The sequence below is a fragment of the Pseudonaja textilis genome, chromosome 12, assembly GCF_049901715.1.
Source record: "Pseudonaja textilis isolate UNSWEBS1 chromosome 12, rPseTex1.2, whole genome shotgun sequence".
NCBI lineage: Eukaryota > Metazoa > Chordata > Lepidosauria > Squamata > Elapidae > Pseudonaja > Pseudonaja textilis.
In genome coordinates, this window is record NC_142001.1 from 16,322,832 (window position 1) to 16,341,139 (window position 18,308).

Here is an 18,308-nt window from a genome sequence, read left to right on the forward strand (position 1 = left end):
TGGGCAGTTTAAGCTTCCTGAGTTGGTGCAGAAAGAACATTCTTTGTTGTGCTTTTTTTATGACGTTTTTGATGTTAGGCGTCCATTTTAGGTCATGTGATATAGTAGAATCTAGAAATTTGAAGGTCTCTACTGTTGATACTGTGTTGTCTAGTATTATAACTGTTCTTGTTAGAAACCCTTTACTATAGGAAAGGACCCAAAGAAAGAGATAAAACCTTGTAATCCACATCAGGTGTCTCTGCTACCTTTACATTTCTGTTTTCACAACTTGTGTTATCTCTGGGCTCGCAAATGATAGGCTCAACCATAAATTAAGCTCTCCAGGTTAATGCATCCAGTACTAACTAGGCTAAAATGCAATCTATTGATTTCCATTTCAGCAATCCAACATATCCTCCCCTTATTTCTATTCTTGAGTGGATAAAAGACTTGCTTTAGTTTTTTGTTTTTTTTAATATCGCTATTGAAAGTTTTAAAAACAAAGGACGAAATTAATACAAACTAAAACAGAGTAAGACGGAGGGAAAAGGGAAGGAATAAAACAGAAAGCTTCAGTGCAAATAGAAAAGGGGGAAACAGAAGAAAAAGATAAAGAGCAAAGACAAGCTAATAGCGAATCCAAGAGCCATCATTTTCCTTTATTTCTCCTTAAAACCATCCACAGCCAGCTGATGTATCTTACTGCCTTTTAAAATTATTATTATTATTATTTGAAAGAGCCCTTCATCTAATCAGAAATGTGTTTTATGAGGTTATTTCCTCATAAAGTGGAAGGGAGACAATTAACTGAACTTTATGCTAATGCCAGCCATTTGATTAGCCAGAACTTGATTAATTCCAAAGAAGGCCACGCTTTGCAGCAGGCATGATGGGAGCAATGATAATAAGCAAGATGAAAGGGAATTAAGGAAAAAGAACAATATGAAAGGAGAGAGGGTGAAATTAGTTAACTGGAAGAAGGAACATTTATCTGACTTAGGGATCCAACTTGTACATAGTGCTGATCACAGCCTCTCGCAATCTCTCTCTCTTTCTCTTTCTCTCTCTCCCTGTCTCTCTCTCTGTCTCTTTCTCTCTCTCTCTCTTTCTCTCTGTCTCTCTCTGTCTCTTTCTTTCACTCTCTCTTTCTCTCTCTTGTCTCTCTCTGTCTCTCTCTTTCCCTCTCTTCTTTCTCATTTTCTTTCTCTCTTTCTCTCTATCTCTCTCCCCCTTTCTTTCTCTCTCCCTCTCTCTTTCTCACTCTCTTTCTTTCTCTCTCTCTCACACTGTCTCTCTCTCTCTCTTTCTCTGTCTCTCTCTCCTTCCCTCTCTCTTCTTTCTCATTCTTTCTTTCTCTTTCTCTCTGTCTCTCTCTCTCCCTTTCTTTCTCTTTCCCTCTCTCTTTCTCACTCTCTTTCTTTCTCTCTCACACTTTCTCTCTCTCTCTTTCTCTCTCTTTCTCTGTCTCTCTCTCCTTCCCTCTCTCTTCTTTCTCATTCTTTCTTTCTCTTTCTCTCTGTCTCTCTCTCTCCCTTTCTTTCTCTTTCCCTCTCTCTTTCTCACTCTCTTTCTTTCTCTCTCACACTTTCTCTCTCTCTCTTTCTCTCTCTTTCTCTGTCTCTCTCTCCTTCCCTCTCTCTTCTTTCTCATTCTTTCTCTCTCTTTCTCTCTGTCTCTCTCTCTCCCTTTCTTTCTCTTTCCCTCTCTCTTTCTCACTCTCTTTCTCTCTCTCACACACACACTTTCTCTCTCTCTCTTTCTCTCTCTATCTCTGTCTCTCTCTCCTTCCCTCTCTCTTCTTTCTCATTCTTTCTCTCTCTTTCTCTCTGTCTCTCTCTCTCCCTTTCTTTCTCTCTCCCTCTCTCTTTCTCACTCTCTCTATCTGTCTCTCTTTCTCTCTCTCTCCTTCTCCCCCCCCATCATGTTTGTGTGTGCTGTGTGTATGTCTTTGTATATTGGGGCGGGGGGGGAGAAACACACTTCAAGGAGGAGGGGGCTAAGACAAAATATGGTTGGAAAGGGAAGTTGCATGAAAGAAACTGGGTTTTTCCCTCCTCCTCCTCCTCTCTCTGTCTTTCCATGATTCTTTTGAGGCTGGCGCTGGAGCTGCCTCACTGGCAGAGATTCAGACATTAAGTGAATTGCTTACTTGGGGTCTCCTTAATGTGTCCCCCTGGCATCAAACTGGAGAGAAAAAAAACCCTCCACAAATTAATCCTTTTTTGACTTTGTCGAAAATAGTTTTCTCCATCTAGCCATATGACTGACAAGGAACCAACTCCCAGAATTCTCAGTAGTGGTGTTGCGGGCTGGGGAATTCTAGGAATGAAAGTCCCCAGAAGCAATTGGGAACTCAAAAGGAAGGTTTTTTCCCCCCCCAAAAAAGTGCAGCCTGGCAAAGGAGTTTCCACATCTATGAACAAATGCTACCTCCAAATATTTTCACACTACTGACCCAGCCAGGGAAAGAATCCTGCTCTATCGGTTACAAGTAAAATCATAAGAAGGGAAAATAAATTGGAACAGCAATTAACCACTGCTAAATTATGTCCTTTAATTACCGTCTAAAGAAATGGGATGGCGGTGTATAGACATTAGTAATCAATAGTACGATCAAAGCCTTTAAGGAGATGTGGTCGACCCAGCCTGCAAAAATCCAGAAGGTAGCTAGATGGCAGCAACATGCTAGCTGAAAGTCCTCTGGAATGTTTGCAGCCCGGGAATATGTTTAAGAAAACACAACGCGATTGTAATATTTTTGCAAGGCAAAATCCTGGATAAATGCACTGATTCGCAAGTGAACTGCAGTGGAATGTAGTCTGGATTCCAAGGAAGGAGGGGCTGCATTTCCAGAGGAGCAAGAGACAGCAAAGCTGAGATAATTGGTGTGAGAGAAAGACCGGGAAGACAGCTCTTCCCTAATAGTTCTAGAGGATAGTATTTGTTTTACAGTGGTGCGGTGGCCTAGAGGTGGAGCTCTCACCTTACAGTCAGGAGGCTGTGGGTTCGATCCTAGGTAGAGGCAAATATTTCTCTCTTTGGACACAATGAGAATATATCTGCTGAATATAACTCCGGGTTGGTGACAGGAAGGGCACCTGGCCATTAAATGCTCTGCTAGCTCCATTCAGTGGTAAAACTTTTTGAATCCCACCATTGATGATGATTGAATGTTTTATGGTGCAAGGACTGCAGTCTGTTTTATTTATTTTTCCCAATTATTAAATTTTATTTAGTTTTCAAAATTTAAAAACATAAAATAAAACTTTATACATCATTATATCAACATCAAGACATCTTTTACATTTTGTTATCATCTTTCTATATACACTTTTTTTCATTATACAATTTCAATGTAATATATAAATAAATATGGATAGATATGAATATAGATATAAATATTTACCTGGTTTCTTATTCTTTACCTAATTGCCATTTTGATTTCTTTCTATTCTTAAACCATTCATAACAGGTACCCCAGACATTATAATATATTGACTCTTCTTTGTCTCTTAATTTCATTGTTAGTCTGTCCATCTCTGCACAGTCTAATTTTTTTTATATAACAATACCCTCTGATGGTACATTTTCCTGCTTCCAAAATTGTGCGTAGGAAGTCCTCGCAACTATAATCTGTTTTAGTTTGGCAAGGTTTTTGTCCACAGGTAAGAAACCATAGAGGAAACTGCATGGAATAATAACATGCCTTTCTTGGTTTTTGGAGCCTGACATTAACAAAAAAGTGGACAATGAGCATCTAAGGGATATCCTTTATTCTCCTTGCAATGCAAGAAGTCCTCGACTTACCACAATTCATGACCATTCAAAGTTACAACGGCACTCAAAAAAGTGACTTATGACCGTTCTTCACACAACCGTTGCAGTTTCCCCTTGGTCACATGATCAAAATTAAGCCGCTTGGCAACTGGCAGGTACTTATGACTGTTTCAGTGCTCTGGGATCATATGATTCACTTTTTTAACTTTCTGATGAGCAAGGTCAATTGTCATGCCCCTGTTGGAGACTGACTCTGTGGGAGGGGAGGAACAGCCGACAGGGAGTGGAAGTGTGGCTCCGGAGGTTGTGGAGGAGGCTGGGGAAGGGCAGAGGCCGACTGGGCAGTCCGAGGAGGACCCAGGCCCATCCCCTCTCCATCTTAGGGCACGCAGGGAGGAGAGGATAAGGGAGAGATTTGAATGGTGTGGTCTACGGGGGAGGAGAGGGCCTTGATCCTCTTCATGGGCTGCAGCTGTGAGGAATGGTTAAAAGGACAGACATGCGTATGGACCAGTGCTGGAACAAAGCGTGAAAATATCTCTAGTCTGTCGTTCCTCTCTGAGTTTGGCATCTTCACGCCCTTATCTTGCCTGATTCCCTTAATTGCTTCAGTGTGGTTTGTGTTGTTTTTACTCTTTATAATTTATAGGCCTTTTTAGTTTAAACGGCATTTCCTCCTTTTCGTAACTGCTTGTGGGGGAGGGTTTTTTTTTTGTCTCCAGTCAAAGATATCTGGAGCTTTGAAGCAAAGTGAAGGAATAAAAAGGGCTTCACCTGTGTTTATTTTGTATCCCACCCTGGGTCATCACATCAATGGAGACATCAGATTCACTGAACAACTCTGTTTTTTAACTTAACAACTGCAACGATCCACTTAACAACTGTAATAAGAAAGGCTGTAAAATGGGAGCAAAGCTCACTGAACAAATGCTTCACTGAGCGACAGTCATTTTGGACTCAGCTGCAGTTGTAAGTCAAGGAGTATATGTATTCCCACCAATAATATGACCTTTAAGGCTAACTCCTGCCTCTTGCAAACCTCTTGCAAAATATATCAGTGAAATAGTGGTTATACAGCATGTGATACATTTCTGTAAAATGTAGAATATAATTTTAGTACATGCTGAAAAGAATTGGGGGGCAAGCTAAGCATGAAAATCCCCAAATAGAAATGAGGTATTAATTTATGAGTTTAATTGTTCAAACTGCCAACATAGGATAAGTGATGAAAAGTCAATTAGGGTTTTAATTAGAGCTACTATAATCACATATATTAACTAATTAACTGTGACATTAATTCTAACCTGTCTCCCATTTAATTGGCATTTTATGGATACTAATTCGAAAACTTGTTATATTTATTTATTTTTCCATAAAGAAGAGAGCATTTCCCGCCATCTTCTTTAATGCAAAGGTGAACAAACGATTTCAACGGTTTATGGAAATGCTGCAATAATGAAACTCAGAGCTGATTTCTCTATGTACTCCTGATATACCACAAAATAAATAAATAAATAAATAAAAGATGTTGAGACTTTGGAGAAAGTTCAGAGAAGAGCAACTAAGATGGTCAAAGGCCTGGAGACTAAACCATATGAAGAACGGCTGCAGGGTTTGGGTTTGGCCGGTCTAAAGAAAAGAAGATTTAGGGGTGATGTGATAGCAGCGTTCCAGTATTTTGAGGGGCTGCCATAAAGGGTCAAATTATTCTCCAAAGTACTAGAAGGCAGTCCAAGGAACAATGTATGGAAACTGATCGAAGAGAGAAGCAACCTGGAATTAGGGAGAAACTTCCGAACATTTTTCCTGAATGCCCTGTGCCTTAGCCATTGAGCCACCATGTCCCTAGTGATAGTCATGGGATACTAAATAAGCAATCAAAATCATACTAGGGAACTAAATAAAACAATATAATCGTAAAGATACAAGCAGCAAGGTTCTGGTCATAAGTAGAAAGGAGATAGGTAATGGGAAAGAGGAGAAAAATAATTGTAATACAGTCTTAGATAGTTTGACAGGGTTGTGGGAATTAGTTATTTAGCAGAAGGATGGCATGCAAGGGAGGAAAACTGCCCCCTTTTTTCTAGTTATTCTGGTGTGCAATGCTCTGTAACATTGTTTTGAGGGTAGAAGATGAAACAGTTTATGTCCAGGATATAAGGGGTCTGTAATAGTGGTGGGATTCAAAAAAATTAACAACTGGTTTTGTGGGAGTGGCTTGGTGGGCTTGGCAGGGGAAAGATATTGTAAAATCCCCATTTCCGTCCCACTCCAGGGGAAGGATAGACTACAAAATCCCCATTCCCTCCCCACCCCACTAGCCTGCTTTCCAGCTCCATTCTCCTGTGCAGGACAACCATAGAAGACCCAGCCAATCAGCTGGGACTCAATGGGAGGCAGAGAATAGTTGGGGATGGGGCCAGTCAGAGGTGGGATTTGCCAATTCTCTGAACGACTCAAAATTTCCTCTAACAGTTCTCCAGAACCAGTCAGAACCTGCTGAATTCCACCTCTGGTCTGTAGATATTTTCACAGCTTCCTGGCCATCATTTTCTCTTTTGGTGAGATGCTCTTTTTCTCCTTGGCTTCCTGCCTTCCCTTCTGCCCTTACCAAATCGAATAATGCCTTTCGTTTTATTTTTATTTTTTTATTTTATTTCACGTCAAAGGGAAGTCAAGAGACTGTCAAGCCAATTGCAAACTTTGGAATTAGACAACGCCAGGCATTCTTAGATAACAAAAGAGTGGGTGGTTCCAGCTCAGCACTTTGGCTGGATGGGCGCCCAGATGCCCGACTAAAAGGGAAAGGTAAATGAAGAGTAAAGATTAGACAAGAACATCTAGGGGAGCGGAACTACATTTTTTCAAATTATGGTTTGTTAAACGTGTAGCTCTAGATGCTAGGTAAAGTTTGCATGGTGCAAGATGGAAACAATTAAGTTCATCGTAAGCCCGTTAAGACAAAGTATCCACCGAGTGAAGAGGGAGAATCCTATTTACAATAGGATTGTTCTGACCAAGTCTTCCTGAGACTGTAACGAGGCACACACTTAGTGTTGTTTTATTTCAACACTGGGAATTATTTGTTCCCAGCCCGTAATGAGTCCCAAACAGTCTCTCGAGATAAGCACCCACCTTTATCTCCTCTGAATTGCAGCCAACGACTAAAGTGCCACATTAACTGTAAAAAGCCAAATGGAGTACAAAGTCCACACAGAGCTTCAAGGTTTGATCTGAACAGAGAGAACAACGTTGCTTCCTGCAAAGGTTCCTGTCCCTTTGCACTTCCTTTATATCTTATGGGAGGAGCAATCACCTCCAAGCCTTACTCCTGAGTCGTCCCTTTTGTCTTAGCTGCTCTTGCCTTCTAGCAGCTCTGCACGCACACACACACACACACACACACACACACACACACACACACTGGGAACAGGCTCCCCTTGTTCCTCTGCCTCACTGCTGTCAGATTCTGGAGGCTCCAAAGTCAGCACATAACTCCCAGATGGCCTTGGCCTCGTCTCTGTATCGGATGCAGAACCCTCGTCCGAGTCCTCCCCTGACTCCCAGACTGGCCCATTTTTCTTCCCCTCTGTTCGACTCTGCTGCTGTCTCTGCAGGCTGCCGGCGGACCACAACAAGGATTGGGTAAATATCTACAGACCCCCTTTGTGAAAATATCTACAGACCCCTTACATCCTGGACATAAATGGTTTCAACTTCTACCTTCAAAATGATGCTCTAGGGCACTGTACACCAGAACAACTAGACACAAGGACAGTTTTTCCCTGAATGTCATCACTCTGCTAAACAACTAATTCTCACAACACTGTCAAATTATTTACTAAGATTGTATTACTATTCTTCTTCTCATCCTTCCTAGTGCCTTTCTCCTCCCACTTATGGCTATAACCATGTTGCTTGTATCTTTACAATTTATATTGTTTTATTTGTTTCCTAGTATAGTTTGCTTAATGGTAACCTATGACTATCATTGAGTGTTGTATCTTATGATTCTTGATGAATGTATTTTATTTTTTTCTTTTATGTTCACTGAGAGCTTATTCACTAAAGACAAATTCCTTGCATGTTCAATCACCCTTGGCCAATAAAGTATTCTATTCTATTGATTGTTGTGAGTTTCAAACACTGAGTCGCAACTTTACAGCTGTTGTTGGAACAGAAATGGACCTTTCAGGAATGGGAATTATTTTTTTTAAAAAAAAATCGCTTTGCAGCTACGCTGAATTCATGTTTTTCATCTGGGCTTTGATGGGGCGGTGGAATAACGTTAGAGAATATGTCAGGCATAAATACCTAGTGCTTCCTTCTGCAAAGAGAGATGATTGCTATTTTGTGCCTTCTCTTGCTCATTTTATTTTTTAGTTTCTTTTATAGACGTGCAATCAGACAGAGCCTTGAGTGGCTTTCTTTATTTCCAATATTTTTTTAAAAAAAATCCACCTTTCCTAGAACACCTGTCTTTAACTCGTCAAGGTCAGCCGAAAGTGCCCAGCAAGGGCACAAGCTTTGTCGTGGGAAGAGGTGAGGCAAATCCAAATCTAGAAGTCAAACGTTAAGCTTTCGTATAAATATTCAGACATGCCGGCTTGTCTTTGCTTTAGCAAGATGCACTGCACTGCAGAGGCAGCTTAATTGTTCTTATCCAGGCACAAAAAAGAAAAACGCAATTCTCCTTTGCACGATTTCGGAGATCTTTAGCAAAAGAAACATTTGCCAAAGCTTTCCTCTGGCTACTGAGGCTGCTGGGTGAGGCCATCAGAGTCTGCTTACAGAATAATAGAACTGGAAGGGACCTTGGAGGTCTTCTAGTCCAACCCCTCCTTCTCAGGCAGAAGACCTGATCCCATTCCAAAGGAATGATGGTTGAATCTCTTCTTTGAATCTCCAGTGTTGAAGCATTCGCAACTTCTGAAGGCAAATGGTTAACACTGATTAACCATTTTCTCACCGTCGGGAAATTCCTCCTTAGTTCTAGGTTGCTTCTCTCCTTGATTAGTTTCCATCTGTTGCTTCTTGTCTCCTGCCTTCAGGTGCTTTGGTGAGTAGGTTGAACTCCCCTCTTCTTTGGGGCAGCCCCCAGAATCCTTGAGATCTCACAGACTGCAGAATAACAGGCCACGGGGCTGGAAGGGACCTTGGAGGTCCTCCAGTCCAACCCCCTGCTGAAGCAGGAGACCCTATACATTTGGGGGGTGGGAATCAAGTTTCTGGACTACAAAATGCACATTGAAAGAGGACGACCTTGGTTGGATTCAGACCTCTTTTATGTGCAGAAAGGAGGCCGGAAATAGTGATGCCTAACATTTGGATTTGAAACAGGAAATGCTCTTTCCCCAGCTGAGAACGGCACATAAGCTCCAAGCAGAGCATCCAGGAATTTGCGCATTCTCCAAGATCTTGAGTGAGGTTTAATGCAGCTTCATAGATCGGGGTTTGTTTGTTTTTTTTTTCCTTCCCTGCAAGGATAATCGTGCTCTCTATTCAGCGGTTTGCCCCAAAATTTCAGCGGTACAAGATCAGGGAGCTTGGAAGCCTAAAGACTGCCCAAATAAAAGCTGCGTTATACACAACTTGCAAGTTGCGGGCTTTGTTGGCTCTGATGCCCAAAGAGATTAGATTGCCTTTGGGGTTCTCTTTCTCTGTTTGGCACCTTCTACTGGAGGAAACCTCTGCTCCCCAAGGCATGTTTTTCAGGGTCAATATATGGAAAGGGGCAGCAGAATAGCCCAGGTCAAGTCCTCCAAGGAGTTTCATTTCCCTTCTGTGCTCCTTCAGAGACCATTATTTTATTTTATTTTCTTGGTAATATCTGGGTTAGAATCCATACTGGTAGATGACCCTTCCTGAAAACAGTTTCCGGAAAGAAAAGGGAGAGGAGAGGGGGAGGAGAGGGGAGGGGACGAAAGGAAGAGAAGGGAGAGGAGAGGGGAAAAGGGGAAGGGAGGAGAGGGGACGAAAGGAAGGGAGAGGAGAGGAGAGGAGAGGAGAGGAGAGGAGAAAAAGGGAAGGGAGTCGAGAGGAACAAAGGGGAGGGGAGAAGAGAGGGGAGGGGAGGGGAGAAAAGGAAGGGAAGGGAGAGAGGAGGAGAAAAAGAGAAGGGAGGGGAGCAAAAGGGAGGGGAGAGGGGACAAAGGGAAGGGAAAGGGAAAGGGAAGAGAGGACAGAGGAGAGGAGAAAAAGGGAAGGGAGAGGAGAGGGGTCAAAGGGCAGGGAAAGGAAGAAAAAGGATGGGAGGGGAAGGGAAGGGAGAAAAGGGGAGAGGAGGGAGGTAGGAAGGAGAAGGGAGAGGGAGAAGAGAAAAGAGAAGAGAATCAGAGAAGGAATAACAGGAAATATAATCTCTTTAGAATTAGTTGTGTTCAAAGTTCCTCTTGGAAGCTCAGGTTTGATTTATGCCCAAAGTAGCTTCACTGGAGTTAATGAAGTTACTCCAGGGATGTATTAAGTCAGCTGTGTTTATTCTCTAAGATCCCTTTATGCTGTAAACCATGCCATGATTAACATTAATCTGACTGAAATATTCGGGCATCCCAATTCCCTGGCTAATTCTATTAAGCACTTTCTAACTCTCTCTCTCTCTCTCTCTCTTTTTTCCTTTTGCCAAAATTGCTCTGAAATGTTATCATGGGGTGACAAAAACTGAAGCTTTTTATTAGATTGTTTGCTGCTTGCAGAGAGGCGGGGGAAGGTCTGTTGGCTGAATTATGGTTTATTCCGGGCTGCAAAATAGTTTGGGCAACAATTACTCTGCACCCAATCCCACCAGGCTCGCCAAAGACATCTTTGACCCTGGAAACGCATGACGTCTAAACATAATCTGGCAAAGAGCTGATCGTGCAAAGATGTCACGAGTGAGCTGATGCTTAGGAGAGGGCTACACTCCTATCCAATAGTTGTGAACAGTGGTGGGATTCAAACATTTTTACTACCGGTTCTGTGGGCGTGGCCTGGTGGGTGTGGCTTGGTGGGTGTGCAGGGGAAGGATACTCCAAAATCTCCATTTCCACTCCACTCCAGGGGAAGGTTACTGCAATATTCCCATTCCCTCCACACCCCACTAACCTGCATTCCAGCTCCTTTATCCTGTGCAGGGCAACAAAAGAAGACCCAGCTGATCAGCTAGGACTTGGGAGACAGAGAATAGATAGGGGTGGGGCCAATCAGAAGTGGTATTTCAAATTAGTCAAAATTTCTGCTACCGGTTCTCCGAACTACTCAAAATTTCTACTACCGGTTCTCCAGAACTGGTCAGGACCTGCTGAATACCACCTCTGATTCCCACCCAACTCCAGGGGAAGATTACTACAAATCCCCATTCCCTCCCCACCCCACTGACCTGCTTTCCAGCTCCGTTCTCCCATGCAGTGCAACAAAAGAAGACCCAGCCAATCAACTGGGAATCGGGAGGCAGAGAAGAGATGGGGGCGGGGCCAGTCAGAGGTGGGATTTGCCAGTTCTCCGAACTACTCAAAATTTCCACCACTGGTTCTCCAGAACTGGTCAGAACCTGCTAAATACCCCCTCTGCTTGTGAATGTAGAGGCAACTGGACTTTCTGTTTTTTCTTTGAAGAGCTGAAGAAGCTTCTTGGATAAGAAGTGAAACCTCTTCAAAAACAAACCAGAAAATCCAGTTGCCTTTTGGGAAAAAAAAAAAAAGAGCATCTTTGGGACAACTATGACCTGGATGACAGAGAATTTCCATAGACGATCTGGAAGTCATGGAAAAATTCTGGATTTGAGCAGGGGCGTCCAACCTTAGCAACTTTTAGACTTGCAGTCTTCAACTTCCAGAATTCCCCAGCCAGGCATGCTGTTGGTTTGATCTTTTTTTGCTTTTCACTGCCTTTCTCATATAAAAGGCTTCCCGATCAAATCAAAGTAGTTGTACGTGTGTGTTTTGTGTGTCTGTGTGTGCATGTTCAGTAGGTTTAATTAATGCTTTCCAAAATATGAAAGGCAAAATGCCCCATTTACAATTGTTACTGTTTGACCTTTATTTCAGCTACCGAGTAAACACACAGCACTGAAGGTTTGGGTTCTTGTTTAAATTAAGCAGTCTGTTTGTTGATAGAAAGGTCACTTTTTAGAAAGGCATTTTTTTTTAAAGAAATCATTTTCCCTCCATATGATGGAGTTAATTAGGAAGGTTCTTGAGAAGCGTCACCTCATTGGAAAGCACGGTTCAAAAATTGTTTGTAATTTAAGAGAGAGAGAGAGAGAGAGAGAGAAATAGAGAGAGGTACTTCATTATTAAGGACAAATGTTGGCTTGGTAAACTATAAAAACCTAGTGTTTGGGTTAAAACCATTTGGCAGCAGACAGCAACCTGACATGTGAAGAGTTGCAAATTTAATTTTGCGGCTGCTGTCTTGTGGAGTTAAAAATCTTTCAATCGCCAACTTTTAAACCACCGTGGCAGCCAAACAATTAACACCTCATCACAATTAAGGGAGGAGGGGAAGAAACGTGGTCGGATAAGAACAATTCTGAGCATGCCTTGAGAGATAGTACTCGCCATTGCATCCTGCCTCGTGGTAGGAGACGATGAAAAAGGATCTTTTTGTCAGAAAGTTGGAAAGCTGGAGTAGGAAAAGGATTTGATCTTAGGGCCTTGCCAAGATGTTCAAAGGGCTTTGGGATTTCAACCGTCACAAGAATGGCTCTGAGTGGCAGGCACAGTGACATCTTGCGTTCCGTCTGGTTGTAAATGTCTTGAAAGAAAGCATTCCCCAGACTTTCCACGCAGTTCCAAAAACCACAATACACTCAACGCGGGGCCCTTTCACTTTGTTGGAGGAAACATCCATCTGGTTCAATTCCAAGCCAGGAGAAAGACTCCTAGAAACATGGAGACTGATTAGAAAGATGGTTTAATGACGAAGCAGAACCACCAAGCCCATGGTTCTGGTACAGCTGACCACATGGAGTTTGAGAGTGAGGGGTTTTTTATACCTTCACTTGGGCTTTGCACTTGAGCTTCCTGTTCCTGTGCAAGAACATGTATTCTATTGGCTATTGTCTCATGGGGCTGTGTAGGGGTTATGTAGGGGTCATAGCTGGCTCTATAGGTTGCCTGAGCTAAGTTTGGTTGAAGTTTGCCGGTGGTGATGCAACGTCCTTAGGAGATTGTACAATTTAGTGAGCTCTGTGTCTTAGTGGGTTTATCCTATTATGTCCTGAAGAGTCATGTCTTAATCCCATCATCCTGGAGCCTGAAGGTCTGTTGTTTTGTAGATAGGTTGGGCCAGTCTTTCTTAATGGGCACAAATTATCTGCTGGGGACAGGGAGATGGGACTCTGAGTTTCTGTCTCCCTTAAGATTTTTTTATTCCTCTTTTAGGGGAAACATTTTACCCCGCCTTTTAAAAATATTCCTCAAAATATTTCATTCTTCCAGGAAAGGAGTGAGTGGTGGCTTCTCACAACTTCATGCTTCATTAAAAGGTAGGTCAACACTGAGAATTTGAAGAGATCTTCCCTAAAGGACAGGTTTACATACATTTAGAAAAAGTCTTTGATAATATGGCAGTCAATGGCTCAGTCCTTGGTGCTTGGTGCTCTCTGAGCTTGGGTCAGTCCAAACTCAAAGACCCCACAATTCAACCTTGAGCTGCAAATATTCCCTTCCGTTAACTTCAGTAGATCTCAGCTATCCATACATGGCACAGTGGTGGGATTCAAATTTTTTACTACTGGTTCTGTGGGTGCGGCTTGATGGGTGTGGCAGGGGGAGGTTACTGCAAAATCCCCCTTCCCTCTCCACTCCACTAACCTGCTTTCCAGCTCCGTTCTCCTGTTCAGGGCAACAAAAGAAGACCCAGCCAATCAGCTGGGACTTAGGAGGTGGAGAATAGATGGGGGCAGGGCCAGTCAGAGGTGGTATTTGCTGGTTCTCCAAACTACTCAAAATTTCCACTACCGGTTCTCCAGAACTTGTCAGAACCTGCTGAATACCCACCTCTGCACAGCACTGAATTTCATTGGAATGGGATAATTTGCTGTGGCCAACTTGCCGTTGCCAATTCACCATGTCCAGCTCACTACTGGACAACTGGCCATGGGTCAATTTAACAATTCAATTTAATTATTTAAAATACATTTAAAAATATATGTTAACTTTTGTCATTCCCATTTCATTTTGTCTCCTCTTTCGACACCCTTTCTTTCATGATTCTATTCCACCGTTTCTTTGAGATTCGTTGTAACCCCTGTTATTTCACGGCAAATTGCCAAAGGCCCGAATTTCAGTAGGTCTCACACATCCCTACACCATCTGCATTTCTCTTCCCATCCTGAACGATGAGTAGATATTGTTAGTAAAATATATAATCCACTTTGCAGCAAAATGGTAGGAAATAATGCTAGAATAATTTGCATTCCATGTTGGGGATTGATTTGTCCCCAAAGTGTGTATTTGTCCTCGTTTCCAAGCACTTGTGGTTCAGATACTTATGCCTAAGAAATCGTATTGTAATATATGAGTCCATTAATGCCAAACATGAGCTGCCAGGCCATAATGGAGAAGCCTTTTGTTACCTTGGACATTAAAAGAGGCCTGAGTACTATTATGTAGTCCTTTTTGCTCCAGAAATATCACATCAAATGTTGTAGCACATCCATTTATATAAACCTTTGATGAGTCAGGCAAAACATTTACTCTGGAATTAGAACTGACACAGATGTCTTTTTTCCAATGCTGGGGGGGGGGGAGGGGGGATGGAAAAGGATAACAGTAGTGAATCTCTAAAAGAAATAATTTTCACTGGCAATGTTGCATTTTTGTTTGTTTGTTTGTTTGTGTTGGCAGCAGGGCCACCACTTAACTGACTCAGGCCCTGAATGGTGGCCTTCTGGTTGTCTAAGGAAATTCTCAGTCATCCAGGTTGTGGTTGTCCCAAAAATGCTTTTTCAAGAGGCAAGTGGACTTCCCTCGGGTTTCCTTGAAGAGGTTTCGCTTCCCAAGAAGTTCCGAAGAAGCTTCTTGGAGAAGAAGCGAAACGTCTTCAAGGAAACCCAAAGGAAAAGTCCAGTTGCCTTTTGGAAAAGCACTTTTGGGATGGCCTTCCGGGTTCTCAACCACTTCCTGTTTCCTTCTCAGATCACCACCGCTTCCTGTTTCCCCACTCAGACTGAGGAATGGCGCTCTGGAGATGCCATGACGTTATTTTTGGGTGGAGTGGGGAACGATTCAAAAATCGCATAGCCTTCAGCCTCCAGTTAACAGATTAACAGAAGGGACCTTGTAAGTCATCTGGTCCAAAAAAAAAAAAACCCTGCCCAAAGTTTGCAGAGTTTACAGCTCCCACATCCTTTTCTGATTGTGATTGTTGAAAATAAAGATCTTTGCCTCTTGCCCATGAAAATAGCAACAAATGGTTTGAAACAAGTCCATCCTAATAATCCCCATGCTCTATTATCCTCACAGAGAGAGAGAGACAGAGACAGAGAAAGAGGCAGACAGCTATAGAGAGACAGAGAGAGACAGAGAGAGAGAGAGAGAGAGAAAGAAAGACAGAGACAGAGAGAGACACACACACAGAGAGAGAGAGAGACAGAGACAGAGACAGAGACAGAAACAAAGACAGAAACAGAGAGACAGAGAGACAGAGATAGAGACACAGAGAGCGAGAGAGAGACACAGAGAGAGAGACAGAGAGAGAAAGAGACACAGAGAGACAGAGACACAGAGAGAGACAGAGACAGAAACAGAGAGAGACAGACAGAGAGAGAGACAGACAGACAGAGACAGAGATAGAAACAGACAGAGAGACACACACAGAGAGACAGAGACACAGAGAGAGACAGAGACAGAGATAGAGATAGATAGATAGAGAGAGACAGAGACAGAGACAGAGAGAGACAGAGACAGAGACACAGAGAGAAACTTAATCCAGCCTTGTTGACGCATCTAACAAGACCCTGTCCATCTAAATTGCTGCTGCCACCTACATTTTTCCTTGAAAAGTGTTAAGTGTAGGCCTTGGTTACTAAAATAAGGAATCCCCTGGAGAATTCTCCCCCCCAAAAAAAGCTATAAATCTGAGAATCCAGAAAGGGCAAGCCCAAAATGTACAGATATGTGTGTGTTTCTTAATCAGAAAACCTCTATGGAGCGTTCAGATAGCAATGCTATCGATTGGTCGCTGTCCATGGTCCCGTGGGAGTACAATAATCCTGAAAAAGCATTATGACTCTCATGAAAGAGAGATTTTGCGTTGGGCGGCTGACCTCTCCAAGGTTAATGAATTCCCAATCAACGTTTTGAAAGCCTTTGCTACGTAGAAAATATCTGCTTCTGGGTGATCAAATCTGCCCTTCCCATGGAAGGTTTGAGTCCATTAGCAAACACTCAGCAGGGATAGAATTGCACTGAATGGGTGAAATGTTATAGCGTGACTTTCAGCACTTATGAAATATGTCATTGTTGTAGAGCATGACTGGTATCTGACACTGGGTGAGGATGAAGTCCTGATATGGATGCCTCTGCAGCGATGGATTTATGTGTTACTAGGAGAAGCTGTCAGAGCCATAATAGTAACATTTCAGCTGCCCTGAAATTGCCTGCAGAAATTGTGAATGCTGCAACACAGGAAGAGATTGGGCAACCATTTGTCTGAAATGGTAGAGGGTTTCCTGCCTGAAAAGGGGGTTGGACTAGAAGATCTCCAAGGTCCCTTCCAAATCTTCTATTCTATTCTATTCTATTCTATTCTATTCTATTCTATTCTATTCTCTCAGACGAGGGCTCTGCATCAGAGGCAGAGATGGGGCCAGGGCCATCCAACAGTTACTAGCTGCCTTCGGAGTCGGAGATCAGTGAGGAAGAAGAACAGCTGGAGCCTGTTCCCAGTGTGCACGTGCACAGAGCTGCTAGGAGAAGGGAACAGTTAGGGAACAAGAGTTGACTCAGGAGAAAAAGCACAGGTGGATGGTGAATGGCCCCTCCCAGAGGAAATAAAGAGGAGTGAAAGGGGGAGTGGTGTTTGCAGGAGATAGTTCAATTCATTAGGGTGAAGATCTTGTCCTGACTTCTTGCCTTTCTGGTACAGTGTGGCATTTGGAAGATATTGGCCTGGCAACTCTCCAAGCCTTATAAAGGTCTGTAGTTGTGAAATCTCATGAAAGACTGTTTGCCAGGACTTTGCTGGGTTTAAACTGAATAAAAGGGGTTTTATCAGGACAAAGAGTCTGCTTCATGATCTTGGGAAGCCTAGGTCAGAACAGGAGACTCGGAATGAGCCTTGCCTAGGATTGTCGATTTTATCTAGAGACAAAATGCTAGTCCTCTTGAAAAAAGAAAGGGATGGGTCAGGAGACAGCTCCTTTCGTTGGAGAAGAATTGGGGTGGGGTGGGGTGGAGGTCAAACTCAAAAAGCCTCCAAATTCATCTTCCCAAGGAAAACAAAGCAATATTGTCAACCTGGCAATTATCCCTTCTCCAGATACATTTTTCCAGGGAAACAAATGTGTCGGCTCAACCATTAATACCTTTAGAAGGCCAAGGTCTGCTGATAGGCTGAGAAGGGGGAAAAAAATAGGATGAGAACCAGGACACTTTGATAAACCTCATCACAGTAACTGTCTTTTAAAAAAAAAAACAACTTATGAATTATTGCCTCTTTGTTCTTTCAGGACCCCCGTTGTCTTTGAAGTCCTGCTCATTCCAGGTAGATCTTCGACTTGGGATCATAATGGAGCCCCCAACGTCCATTGCGAAACGAGACAACTCTTAAGTGAGTTTGGGCCCATTTTACGACTTTTCTTGTTGCCTTTCTTAAGTAAATCACTGCAGTCATTAACACAGTGATGTGGTTGTAAAGTGAATCTGGCCTTCCCGTTGGCTTTACTTGACCGAAGATCACAAAAGGAGGGGCACAAAAACCCCAACCATCATACATACCCCAACCATTATAAATACATGCCAGTTGCAAAGTGTCCTGTTGATGCAATCTGGATTGCATTAGCTTTTTTTGGGCAGCTGCAGCACACTGCTGGCTCCTACTTAAGCAGTATATTAAAGTATTGAGTAAAGCTGATGCAATGTTAGACTGATGCAATGAAGATGAATCAGCATTGGTATTGCTCTTTTAAGACCAAGAATGGGTCTTACCCTTTTAAGAGGTGATTATATAAAGCAGCCATTAGAGTGCATTTTTTTTCTCTCCTTGTATTTGGTATTCATTGCAGTGTTCTCCACGTAGAGTTAAGAAGATTGATTGCTTGTAAAGTATTTGCCTACCACATATATTTCTGTATATGCCTTGTATATATAAACCACTGTTATGTACCTAAGTCTCTGTGTGCTGTGTTTTGCTCCTGGGTTGTCTCATAATGGTAGTCATGCGGCAAATGCTCCGATGTAGTAACCTACTAAGACCCCTAAATCTAAAGTCTCTCATCATTGCTGATGTTGAATACCCTGACCCCAAAAGGCACTCAAGGTCAATGGTAGCATTCAAATTTTTTTTACTACTGGTTCTGTGGGCGTGGCTTGGTGGGCGTGGCAGGGGAAGGGTTACTCCCAAAT